This window comes from Amia ocellicauda, chromosome 5, assembly GCF_036373705.1.
Source record: "Amia ocellicauda isolate fAmiCal2 chromosome 5, fAmiCal2.hap1, whole genome shotgun sequence".
Taxonomy (NCBI): domain Eukaryota; kingdom Metazoa; phylum Chordata; class Actinopteri; order Amiiformes; family Amiidae; genus Amia; species Amia ocellicauda.
In genome coordinates, this window is record NC_089854.1 from 6,607,908 (window position 1) to 6,622,231 (window position 14,324).

At 40.5% G+C, this 14,324-nt stretch overlaps 1 long non-coding RNA gene across 1 annotated transcript; it reads right to left on the reverse strand.

The window, feature by feature from the left end:
• Window positions 1-10,789: 10,789 nt before the first annotated feature.
• Window positions 10,790-13,027, reverse strand: LOC136750537 (uncharacterized). The gene is made up of 4 exons (XR_010816887.1): window positions 12,937-13,027; window positions 12,434-12,496; window positions 11,647-11,678; window positions 10,790-10,982 (listed from the first exon to the last, which is right to left on the reverse strand). It is a non-coding gene; the product is annotated as an uncharacterized LOC136750537 (long non-coding RNA).
• Window positions 13,028-14,324: the final 1,297 nt, after the last annotated feature.

Here is a 14,324-nt window from a genome sequence, read left to right on the forward strand (position 1 = left end):
TTCAATTCACACACAAATCAATTCAGTTAAGCGCTTCATATATGCATCATCACCTACATTATTTGTCACAAAATAATGTGTAAAACCCGGACACAAACAGCAGTGAGAGAGTCTCAGATTTCAGCAGTGTCTGGGCTTTATTGAGCTTTGATCAGGCTCGTCCAGTGGGAACACACAAACAGGGGGAAAAACAAAAGCAAAACAAGCAGACAAACGTCGACACAAACGGGGTGCTCCAGGCAGCCAGGAGTTGTAGTGGCAGTCCTTCTTCTCATCGGATAACTGCTTCACCCGGGAAAGGAGAGAGGTTAAATAGATGATGCACAGCTGCCACTGACGTCACAGTCCGCAGCCTGTTTGCACATGAGCACCTAATCAGCGAGCGGCAGCAGCAGCCGAGCCGTGACAGACAGCTTCCTGTCACATAATGCTAATTCAAAAACACCTGTAAGTAAGGACAGCCTACCTTTACTGACGCTCAAGTGTATTTTTTCTAATGTGTCTTTGCCCCAATCCTCCACTCCGCAGTAATAGACCCCAGAATCCTGCAGTGTCAGTCTGTTCATCCACACAGTAAAGGTCTTTGCTGAGACACAGTCAATCATGTTGAATCTCCCTGCAGTAACAACAGTGTCTGCCTTGCCATTTCTAATGAGAACATCCTTATTCCCACAGGGATCATGACACCAGTACTTCACACGGTACTGAGAACCATCCTGATATGGACACTTAATCTCTACACTTCCACCTTCAGCCCCAGTCACTCTTCTGTCAGCCGACTTCACACAGCCTAGAACTGGATGAAAAATATGTATAATCAGGAATTCATTCATCAGTGAGGAGTGAACAACAATCAAAAGCAAGACTCCAGCAACCTCAGTGAAAATCAGCGATGGTTGTCTGACTAGAACAGTGGTGGGCAACCTAAATTAATCAGGGGGCCGCAAGACCACTTTTACCACAATTACAAGTCATGAATGCTACATTTAATCCACAAATAGCAATATAATGCAATATATACATATCAACAATGTATTAAAGGAGTAACACATTGATACAAAATAAGCAGTTGTCATTAATACACTACTTTATTGTGTATTATTTTGTGGGGAGGGTGGTTGTGGGCCACAAGTGGATGCACTCTGAGCCGCATGTGGCCGTGGGCCGCAGATTGCCCACCACTGGACTAGAAGTTCTCATAAATTAAAGCCTTTAGTGTGTTTTCACATATAGTCCTCTTTAAAAGTGGACCAAAGAGTGGACCAAGAGAAAAATAACCCAGTTCTCTTTGATTTCACACTGTCCCAGATCTCTTTCTGGTCCACTTCAGCTGTTAGGGGTCTCAGTCCACTTACCATTCACACTATTGTTCTTTGGGAACCCAGACCACCAGTGTATACATACACCGATCAGCCATAACATTATTACCACCTGCCTAATATTGTGTAGGTCCCCCATTTGCCACCAAAACAGCCCTGACCCGTCGAGGCATGGACTCCACTAGACCTCTGAGGGTGTGCTGTGGTATCTGGCACCAAGACGTTAGCAGCAGATCCTTTAAGTCCTGTAAGTTGCAAGGTGGGGCCTCCATGGATCGGACTTGTTTGTCCAGCACATCCCACAGATGCTCGATTGGATTGAGATCTGGGGAATTTGGAGGCCAAGTCAACACCTTGAACTCGTGATTCATCAGACCAGGCCACCTTCTTCCATTGCTCCGTGGTCCAGTTCTGATGCTCACGAGCCCATTGTAGGCGCTTTCGGCAGTGGACAGGGGTCAGCATGGGCACCCTGACTGGTCTGCGGCTACGCAGCCCCATACGCAACAAACTGCGATGCACTGTGTGTTCTGACACCTTTCTATCAAAACTTGGGTACTGCAACATACCAGAGGGTGGATGCTAAAATAAAGCACTAGTATAAGAAGTGCACGGTCGCTTTATGTATTATGTATGTCATGTGAATTATGTATGTGCAATGAATTAAGAGGGCCAAGACGGAAAAGCGATTATGAAAGCAAGCGAACCCAGAGCGTGCCATGTTCACAATGGACAGGTTAAGCGAACCACACGGCGGACCTGAAACGGACCGCACTGAGAGCGCCTCCTGAGATGGGCTGAGTCCGGTTCACTTCAGAGGGTCTGAGATCGTTTGGAGCATTCACATATGTGTGAATTGTTTTGCCAGCCGCTCTGAGTTCACTTACAATGTCCGAAACAAACCAAGTGTGGAAACACCCTTAATTTGAGCAGTTTACCACATTACATTTACAAAGATGTTTGGCATTTACCCCTTTTTGCATGATTTCACTTTCCCTTTCCTGCATCCTGGACAGGTTCATCATGGACACTAAAATAACCGAACATTTTCATTTCTTGTCTGTTGTTGCACAATGCCCTTTGTACAGTGAAATAGTTTTGAGGCTGTTTATAGCTGATGGAAAGAAAGACCCATATCAATGTACATAAAATAAATGTTTGTGCTTTTATTTTAAGAGCAAGTCTGATGGGAGCAACTTGAGAAAAAAATATTAAGAAAGTTTAATTAGGTGAATTATTTTCCTCCAAAGAACAACAAAAGATTCTAATGGAAACTTCAACTGACTAGAATGGAGTCCACAATATAGGACCTCTGTACAAACCCACTAGCAGGGCAGTCCTCTGATGCAGCAGCAACGCATATATGACTTGTGCATGCACCCTGAACACTAGAGTTCAGACACCTTTGAAAGCAGTTTTAAAAATAAATTCTTCTCATCAGACCATAAGCAAACAAAATACCCTTTTGAAAACAATGTTTCAGTGGATTTGTTATCCTGCTCTTTTACCTTCTTTACTCATTTAAGATAATTACACCTGGTAATGCATTCTGGGATGCACATTGACCTCTCAGAGGACTGAAGCCAGGAGAGATGTGAGTCTATGGGTCGAGCCATTAGGTTTATGAGGTGAGATGTAGAGATTATGAGAGAGCTAACTTTATTTTAGACCTATGAAAGGTTGTCACAATGTCCAGAATCTGGTTGAACTGTCTGACTTATTACTGGAACAGTATCGACACTACATTATTAATCTCTTCACATTCAGTCTTTAGATATCTCCTTTATTTAGGAACTTAAACAGAATTAAACAGAAATTAAATATTGATCAATTGTAAAGTGAGTTTGAACAATTAGTTTAACTGAGCTACTTAGGAGAAACACTATTTAAAAGGCTGTCTCGTTTGGATAAAATGTAAAACGAAATACATTTTCACATCTTCACTCAATTGCCTATGAGATTCACACCAATTGAACAATACCACTAATGATACCTGCTCTTATACTTTGTTTCCTGTCACATGACTCTCACTTTGACCTGCATTATGTGACCAAATCCGTTTGTTAACACACAGAATTTTTCATTCAATGTTTAAAAAAGAAAGGAAGGAAATTTAAAGAATGAATGTTAATTTAAACCATGTGGTCTAATGAAAAACAATAATACAGCTAAACAAAACAGACATTTATATTTCAACATTAAGCTATTGAAAATAACGGCAAATTACCATGTACAACTTTATTTTCTATTGCTAATCTTTGGAAAAACCCACAAAAACAATTAAAATATTTAATAGTATATAATTGTTTTAATGTATGAAAAAATAGAAGGTTTGGCATGAAATACTAATGCCATTTCAATATTCCCCAAACTGAGCATTTTTATGAAAAAAAAAAAACTATCATATAAATATGAAATATGTTTACATGGTAAACACACCTGTAGTCGTACTATCTGTCATATGCTGTGAAGTATTGGTTAGTGTGGTGTCAGTAAATCCAGTCACAGGAAATGTGGTCCGAGTGGAAACTGTTGGAGCTGTACAGAAAAACAGGAATGAGAGGCATGGTCTAGAATAGGGATGCCCTGAAAAAAGAAATATAAATTACCTAAAATTATCTTTATTTTTTTAAATCTCCCAAGTGAAAACTACAGGCTACTTGTAAAAGCTACTTATGGACACTTAAAGTGACTAAATTGCAGTATTATGATGCTCATGATCACCGCCAGAGGCCGCTCGTGCCATTCTTTTCCTGTCTCTCTCAGACTATCCTCACCTAATCAGTGAACAATCTTCTCTGGTTAATCAGTCATTCAGTACATCTGTATCTGATCCATCCAATCATCAACCCATGTATTTATACCCCTTTGTTCCCCACAGAAGAAGTTGTGTTTGTGTCTTTACAGCAGGAGTGGCTGAGCTTAGACCTGGAGAGACGCAATCCTGCAGGATTTCCAGGTCTCTCTAAATTACCAATCAATAGATACCTTGAACACAGGGACATTTTGCCTAATTAAGTTCAATTAAACAGTTAACAAACAAAAAACAAATAACAAAAAGGTGGGTTAGCCACCCCTGCTTTATTGAGCGGTTTCTCCAAGTTTCCTATTGATCTTTTGTGTTCTTGACCCCTGCCTGCCTTTTGCACCTCGTCTCCCGGATAGTCTTTGTTACCAAGTTCACCTGATCTTCTGACTTGATGCCTGTGACCTCGACCATCCTTTTACCTTGTCTACAAATTTCCATTTGCCTAATCCCTGACCACCGTCTTGTTTGTTGACTTCCCTTTGCCTACCACACTTGGGTCCTCAGCTCCTCTGAGAGTCCCTGTGAAGCCTAGCCTGACAAATACAAATATTTCGGAGCATGACATAAATGTGTGGGTACTGTTTGTTTAACTTTCAAGTCTTTCTATTGAGCAACTTAAAATACATTTTCAACATGCTTGTGTTTTCTTAGTGTAGCATTAAAAAGTTACTTTAATTAAAACTTAAATATTAACAAGCAATAGATACAAATTCACATTAAAATGTGTACCATGAAGAATTATTAAATATTCATACTGTAAACAGGGTCCTCATAAATAGATGTATAGAGTATGACCTGACTGTTGGGCCTCTCATTTTTCAGTTTGTTCTCCTCTGGGATGGAGGAGAGAGTGTACAGGGGACTGACCATCTGTCATGTTCTCAGGTGTCAAATTGCATTTTATCGACAAGGAAGGATTCACAAATAATGTACTTTTCAAAGTGACATTAATTACCTGAAGTTTGAAATGATTACATACCTTCACTGACACTCAAGTGCATTTTTTCTAAGCTGTCTTTGCCCCATTCCTCCACTCCGCAGTAATAGACCCCAGAATCCTGCAGTGTCAGTCTGTTCATCCACACAGTAAAGGTCTTTGCTGAGACAGAGTTCGTGAGGGTGAATTTCCCTGCAGTAACAACAGTGTCTGTCTTACCAGTGCTAATGAGAACATCCTTATTCCCACAGGGATGACGACACCAGTACTTCACACTGTACTGATAACCATCCTGATATGGACATTTAATCTCTACACTTCCACCTTCAGCCCCAGTCACTCTTCTGTCAGCTGACATCACACAGCCTAGAACTGGATGAAAAAATAATTAATGTAAAAAATAAATCAGTACTAGTGCTACTACAGTTCTGGATTTAATCCCAGGTAATTAAATGCACACTGTGGCAGATTGAGTAGCAACACAATCGTAAAATCTGCCCTTTGTGTTCTTGATTGTAAATACTGAGACACCAATCTTAATCCTCCTGCTTGGTGTCGTCATGCTCAGATCAGCTGAGCTCAGCAGTCTCCAGATCATACACATGGATATGCATAGAGCTGTCTGTCGGTATAAAGTATTCATGAAACTTGAAATGTGTGTGGAAGTCAACAGTTTGTTTTAGACATCAAGAAATGTCGTACATGAGTGACTGCAGCACATTATCCACCTCCCTCTATCTGCAGCAAAGAGTGTCAATAATGTTGCTGCTTTCAGCGTGGCATGAAAACCCCTCATGCATGTTCACCCTGTTCAATTTATCTTCACTCTTACATTGTGTTAAATAGGCTGACAGTGTTTTCCCATGTTGTTGTGACAAAAATATAAACTGTCTCTAAGCATCCATCATAAATGACTCCCAAAGTTAGATCACAGATGATACTCTTATAAAGATCTCTAAATACAGCGTAAATATATTAATACTGGCATATGGTTTCAACTGTATCAGAGTTATTTCTCTTCAGATCAGGTTCAAAAGATAAACATTAAAGCTGCTTAGCACACACAGTCAAATAAAAAAACAAATGGCAACAGCATTTATTGGAAAAGCAATCCTAGTTTGTCAATAAAACCACAAACAAACCTTTAAATTATCCAGTTCAAGTTTAAATGGCATTATGCTTCATTTATATGAAACTCTTCTCTGTTGTAAAGGAGTATATATCATCTTCTCCCTTCTGTCCGAAGTCTGCCGAGGAATTTGAACTAAATGACAAGAGAATCAGATAATGAGCTTTATTTGTTATTTCCTTTCGGCCTTTCGCACAAGGACTGTAACCCAAGTACATTGTAGGACAAGTTACAGAGATGATATGTATGATTTATTTGGACAAAGTCAGTGGTCAGTTCCCCCAGAGTGGCTCAACTGTTAAAAGCTGCCAATAAACAAAGCTTCTCAATGCAAAGGGCCCAGACCAGGGTTCCTTTGTGAAAGCAGTGCAGTGCATGTTATTTCAATCAGCAAACACACAGCGTATGTATTCATATAAAATAGTATGAGACACAACCTGCTATAGAAACATATAATTTGAGATGTGTATATTATTCTCTGAAGTGTATCAATCGTCTTACACAGGATTTGCATTTCAGTGTGTTGCTGTACACACACACAAGGCTAGTTCATGGTTTGGGCTGCTGAGTTGGTGCGGTTTCATCCCGCAGTCCTGGCACTGCAAAGCGCTCCCTGTTAACAAATGCCTGCAGGTTATCATTTGGTGTCCTCTGTCACTGAGTGCAGTTCTCCCTCTAGTGGTCAAGCAGTGACAGGGGGCGCATCTTCAGCTTGCAGTGACACCAGCCTACCTGTAGCACTGGAAAAAGAAAAGTCTAAATTAATTAACACTACACTCACAGCCATTTTCACCTGGTTGAAACTTCTTAGATAATATGGACATAATAAGGAGTACAGGTATGTGACACCTATCAAATGAACTATACTTGTACTATAATGACCTGTACTGGAATAATATGCATAGTTGATTAAGATTAGACAAACTATATTATAGTAACAGCAGTGCTCTCCAGCCCCATGAGAGCCCTATTCCTACAGGCTTTATTGAAATCTTCAAAGCAGTGAGCCTGTAGATTTAATATTATATCATAGAGCTTGGTTAGTATGAAAACCACAAAACCCTGAAGCTTGAGCCTCTTGTGCTGCAGCTCTACAGGAGCACAGAGTTTCCTGCACTACATGCTGCGAAACACTCTTTTTATTAAGAAGTTGAGTGTTAGTATTTCAGTATAATCATTTCTAAATACAACAGGATGCCATAAAGAGGCCTTATTGTTACCAAAGCTTCTACCAGAGGTTTTTATTTATTTTCAATGCTCATGACACACACTTGTTGATGATTTGTTTCGCTCATACTTACCTTTGCTCTGCAGTGCTTGAGGTTATACTGTTTTTAACGGGTGTTAATTCTGAAGCTTCTCTGAGCTTTCCTGTTCATTTTATTGCCACTGGATTCCTGCTTCACATGATAGAAGACAGAATATCAATTAATGTTATTCTCATATTTACACTTTCACAGTCTAATCACAAGGTGTTTTGGGATTATTGGGCATAACTGTTGGATGAATTCCCATTTAGATTATATTAGAAAACTTTATTGTCCATTAAATTTACATGCCTTTGGCATTCTAGCATCACGACACAGGACAACAATAAAAAACACCTAAAATACATAAAATAAATAGAAATACATTTCCAATAGCAACAGTGCTCATGGGCTGAAGGGGGAAGGCTTTTTTAATATATCATTGTTCAAAATAGCCACCACAGAGGGCACAAATGATTTTTTGTACCCATTCTTCTGGGCTAATGGGACCTTGAGTCTCCTGCCAGATGGTAACAACTGAAATGATGAATGAAGGGGGTGTGTAGGGTCATTGTAGACCTGAGTTGCCTTCTTAGTAAGGGACCGAGTGTAGAGGTTCTGGAGTTGCAGCTGTTTGTCTCCAATAATCTTACAGGCCTGATTGACCACCTGGGTCAGCTTATTCCTGTGTCTAACTGAGAGGTTCCCATACCAGGAAACAATGTTAAAGGTGAGAACCACTTTCGGTGAGTGACCTGTAGATCATAGTTAGAGTGTGTTTGCTGGCATTAAAACTCCTCAGATTCCTGAGGAGAGAAAGCCGCTGGCGTGCCTTTTTATAAATATAATCTGCATTAGGCTGAAAATAAATGTTATTATCAATTATTGTTCCCAAATATTTAAAATATATAACCTGCTCCACTTCCTGCCCCTTCATAGTGACTGGCTTAAAGACATGCACCATGCTGTCTGCTCCCATCCTACTTCCCAAACACAAGTCTTACTGACATTAAGGTCAAGGAAGCTGCCATCAAACCAGGTGGCAAGGTGATCGATGTGCTGGAGGTTGGAAGGGCTCATGACATCCTGCAGGCAAGCAACCAGGGCCATGTCATCAGCATACTTTATAAGTGTGAAATCTTTACTATTGTATTTAACCTCATTTATGTATATAGAGAATAAAAGAGGAGATAAAACACACCCCTGAGGAACGCTAGTATTCAGGACAAGGCAGTCAGAGAAGGTGTTATTAACACATACTTTTTGAGGCCTTCCTCTTAGAAACTCCCTGATCCACAGGACAAGGCTGCTACTGACATTCATGTCACACAGGCGCCTCGGGAGAAGATGGGGCTGGACCGTATTAAAAGCAGAGGAGAAATCCATAAAAAGTACACAGCCATATGTATTCGCCTTGTCCAGGTGACCATGTACTTTATCCAGAAGATTAAGAGTAGCGTCCTCCACACCTCGGCTGGCCCGGTAGGCAAACTGCAGGGGATCCATGAACTTAGTGGTTTGCGATAGGAGTTCCTTACTCATTATTCGCTCCATGCATTTGCTTAATAGAGGTGTGAGGGCGATGGGTCTGAAATCGCTAAGCGATTTTATGTGTGATGTTTTAGGCACAGGGACAATAGTTGCCATTTTCCAGGCCTGTGGTACAAAACTGGTGTTGAGGAACATCTGGAATACCTGGGTAAAGATGGGTCCCAGTTGGGTAGCACACTCCCTCAGGACCCTTCCCTTAAGCCCATCTGGCCCTGGGGCTTTGCGAAGGTTGACTCCCTGGAGGATCAAAATGACTTCCTTTTATGTCACTATCATGGTTGCCTCGTGGGAGGACCGTAAAACTGTAGAGAAAGGACCCAAGTGCAGAGCTAGTACAATGAGCAGACAAAAGCCAAGGAGAGATCGGAGGCCAGGCAAACAAGGAGGCCAGGCAAACAAGGAGGCCAGGCAAACAAGGAGGCCAGGCAAACAAGGAGGCCAGGCAAACAAGGAGGCCAGGCAAACAAGGAGGCCAGGCAAACAAGGAGGCCAGGCAAACAAGGAGGCCAGGCAAACAAGGAGGCCAGGCAAACAAGGAGGCCAGGCAAACAAGGAGGCCAGGCAAACAAGGAGGCCAGGCAAACAAGGAGGCCAGGCAAACAAGGAGGCCAGGCAAACAAGGAGGCCAGGCAAACAAGGAGGCCAGGCAAACAAGGAGGCCAGGCAAACAAGGCTTAGTGATACAGGGAGAGCTGACAACACTTTGCCAAGAGTGAGGGCAGTGAGGGGTTTATAAAGGAGAGCAGAAACTAGGAAGACAAGAGCAGGACCAATGAGAACAAAGGACAGGAGCAGAAGTGCACAAGGGTGAGGAGGAATGTTAATTGATAGAATGAAAAAAGGAAAACAGTGAAGGGAGCAGGAAAAGGCAAGGGAACATTGGCGGCCTCTAGTGGGGGAAGAGAGTCAGGGCTAGGGAACTGTGACAGTCACAAAGGCAGGTGTCATTCCTGCACAGACTGAGTCACATTCATCACTGAAATCATGTTTATCAAATCTAGAGTAGAACATGTTCAGATCATTTGAAAGGCTAAAAGGATCATCACATTGGAAGGCTCCTTTCTGTTCCCCTTCCCATCATTATGTTCAGTCCCCTCCAAGCATCTCTTGCATTACCATTCCACAGTTCCTCCTCAACTTTATCTTTATAGTAGGTTTTTGCTTTCTTAAAAATACTTCTTAATTCCTTATTCAAATCTCTCACTTTCTGCAGGTCTCCTTCCTGAAAAGCTATTTTCTTCTGAATTGGTATTTTAGTCCTTTATTGACCCATGGTTTATTATTAGGGTAGATTCTGATTTTTTTTTATTTTAATAATTGAATCAACACAAAGGTTGAGATAGCTGGTAATGGTGTAAGTCAACAGTTCAGGGTCATTACAGGAGACCTGATCGCTGAAGAATAAATCCCATTCAGTAGCATCAAAACAACCCCTCAGCTCTTCAACTGAGTCCTTTGTCCAAGCCTGAATGTATTTAACAGCGGGTTTCTCTCTTTTTAGTTTCTGACGGTACTTTGGCAAGAGATGAATGACATTATGATCAGATGAGTGGAAATTCGGTTGAACTCTAGCACAGTACCGTAGCCCAGTAAGACTGTGAGACTGTGACCTTGTTCACACAGACACTCAGGGACAGACATGCAGTTCTTCAGTTTTATTTATACGATGTATGTTGTACCCACGTGTGGGCATGTGGATAATGTAAAAAATGGAATACTGAAGATTGTGTTTTCTGAAACAAAAACAAGTTAAACTTTATTAATTAATTTTAAATCAAGATTCTTGGTCCTTGTTAAAACAAGTTCACTGGAGTGCATCCACACTGGAAATGATTTCTTCATTGAAGATCAGTACAGAAATACAATATTCGGGTCAATAGCCGGCTCTTCTTTGTAAGGGTTACAATACAATGTTGCTGTCTGGGGTCCATGTCTGTGTCCTGCTGGCCCCCTCTTGTGGTCATTCAGTGAACTGACTGGCCTCTTCAACCTGGTAGAAAACAGAACCACAGCCGAGAAGGTAATTTTCCTGTTTTACTAAAATCAGTTCTCGCTTTCAGCAACCTGCTTTTTAGCACATCCTTCCACTGAAATGTATCAAACTTAGCTTTTCAAAGTAAAGGTCAGGCACAAGAACTGAAAAATATTGAAATATAACAAATATAATAGATATCACACAGCACAACTGACGTTAATACCTGGTCCTGGGTCAGGGGAGTGTGTCAGAGGTCTTTTAGTGATAATCTGTTAAAGGCACATTGGCATACACAGCACTGTCCGGGGCTGCGCTGGCAGATTTGATGTGAGCTTTGGGTTGCTTGTTAGTCTAAATCAGACCATGAAGGTTAAATAAAATGAAAGCTCTGTCAGTGTGCATAGTGCTATATTTCACCATGAAAGTGACAGTGTGCTAAAGTACTAAAGCAAAGTAAAACACTGTGGTATTGACAGAGACTGATAGTTACCTAGAACGCAGTCACTTCCTGCAAAACCTTGACCTGTTTTGTTTCTGAGCACGTTGTTCCTCTTGAGGGAAAAACTAAATCTGTCATTTCACACGGTGCGCTTAAACCATTGCTCATCTACAAGTGTAGCCAGAATGAGGTAAATTATTAAAAGAAGAAAAGGGGCATTAAGACACTGATCTGGTTTACCTGTACTGGGGCTGTTCTCCTACACTGTTCTCCTGCAGTGAAAGAAGACAGAATTTATCAATGTGGTGTAATTCAAAGTGCACACTGCCTTCTCCCAGTTCAGTGCAATCCAACACACATTAGAGATTACTTATACAGTCAGAAAACCCTGCATAAAACACTTATTTTATAGATATATAAAACACACCCAATTACATTCTAGAAAATGCTTTTCTTGGTCATTAACAGTTAAAATTAGTTTTAAATAGGATTTGTATAAAATGTCAAATATGTTGTAAACAGGACTGAGCTGCAGACACCAAGCACACCAGGGTGTACAAAGTGTATTATGGTATACTGGCACACATAACACTTTGTGGGACAATACTAGATTGCTATGTTGATATTCAATGGAGCTGTAGGACAGAAACCAATAGCTGAATATCAACCCTGCTCCCAGCCTCCCACTATGAAATAAATGGGAGTCGCACTGATAGCGCTGTGCCTTTAAGCCCTGATTAAGGAAACTCACCTTGTACACCTGTACGCCGTTTCATGTACAGAAAGAAAAGTGCCACAAAACACACAATGATCCCCACCCCGGACAGAGCTCCCGACACTATAGATATTTCTGCAACAAACCAGATTCAGATAGAACGCTGAAATGTGTGATTTATTTGACCAATGATCTTTATAAACATGTCTTCACTTTATGAAAAACAGTTAGAAGAGCAAGAAAAGGGCATTGCTTTTACTTGGCTATCCCTGTAGTGAGAGGCTCAAATCCTAGTGCGATAGCGTACTGTACCTTTGATGCCTGGACGTCTGCCATCATGTACTGCTCCTGCTGTGCTGGCTCCTACAGGAGACACTGAAGGGCAGGTTAAAAATCAAAAGAAAGGCTGCAATATTATGTTTGATATTAGTTTTTTTTTAAATATATTTTTAAGAGAACAGCCTCAACGAGTAAATGGAAGATTTATGATAGTAAAACTTTACAATATACTGGGTTTGAAAAGTCTGTTAATATGACAACAAATTAGAAACGAGAGAGCGATAAATCCCATCCACACACTGTATTTAGGAAGAAACAAAGTCAACAAAACAAATATTTTCACTGACACCACATTTTATTTCTTTGTGGAATCTGGTCTAAAGTGCTAGAAGTTCTCAAAAGTGCTCAAGTGGAAGCAATAGCAGCAAACATTTCAGTGATTATCGTTTCATCAGTGCTTTTCTAACAAATTAGAAACCAAATAGGAATTATTTTGAGCAAAAAATAACCATCAAACTACAGCCTTATAAACTCACTGTCTTCAGCCTGGGTGGAGATCTCTGTGGTTGGTGTGACAGTAACTGTGGTCTCTACAGTCACAGGTCCAGGGGTGGACAATAGGGAGACTGAGGGAGCTGAGAGACAAACACAGTACTGGTTCAGGGCGCTTCATTGTATCATCATTGTGAACATGCCAGACCTAAATTCAGTGAATCCATTTTACAGTTAGGGCTGGTTCACAGACCCACATTAGCACTAGACTTCTCACTGCTATTTTGGGTAGAGTAGTCTAAGATTAGTGCTAATCAAGATCTGTGAAAGTCATTAGCATTGCTAGTTATAATTAATGTATTAATAAATAACAGGGATGACTTTCTCATATTAACACATACATTTACTGAAGTCCCTTAGATATAAATAATGCTTGATTACATAATGCTTTTCTTCCATTTAAAGGCTACTTTAAAATGCTCAAAGAAATATATGATGAAACATCACAGATACTTTACTTATAAACTCCAACTAACACATGACTATAATTCAAAGGGGCTTAAAACTATTTGTCAGTGGTAGAATGGATCATCTGTTCTCATTCCTTTATAAAAGAAAACTACAAATTTCACTGAAAATGTGAAAAGACCTGTCAGTGTTGTGTGCATTGCATTGATTTCAATAGTAGCATAATTATCAACTGATCAACTGTGAAATCAGTTTTCTTTAGCCTGACTTTTCAATTTAGTTGATCACAAATTTGCTATTGCATAGTTTGCATTGTTATTTAAATAAATACAGATCAACAAAATTAAGAAAAATTTGATTCCTTGCCTAACCAAAATATTAGCGTTTGTCTGCGTCTAATGAATTACTGGGAACCCTGACCCTGACCAATGCAGTCACGTGTTCAATTCACAAACAAATCAATTCAGTTAAGTGATTCATATATGCATCATCTCCTACATCAGCTGATATATTTTGGTTTATAAAAGTATTACAATTATTTGTTACAAAATAATGTTCATTCAAAAACACCTGTGAGAAAGGACAGCCTACCTTCACTGACGCTCAAGTGTATTTTTTCTAATGTGTCTTTGCCCCAATCCTCCACTCCGCAGTAATAGACCCCAGAATCCTGCAGTGTCAGTCTGTTCATCCACACAGTAAAGGTCTTTGCTGAGACAGAGTTAATCAGGTTGAATCTCCCAGCAGTAACAACAGTGTCTGCCTTGCCAGTTCTAATCAGAACATCCTTATTCCCACAGGAATCACGACACCAGTACTTCACACGGTACTGATAACCATCCTGATATGGACACTTAATCTCTACACGTCCACCTTCAGCCCCAGTTACTCTTCTGTCAGCCGACTTCACACAGCCTAGAACTGGATGAAAAAATAAGTATAATCAGGCATTCATTCATCACTG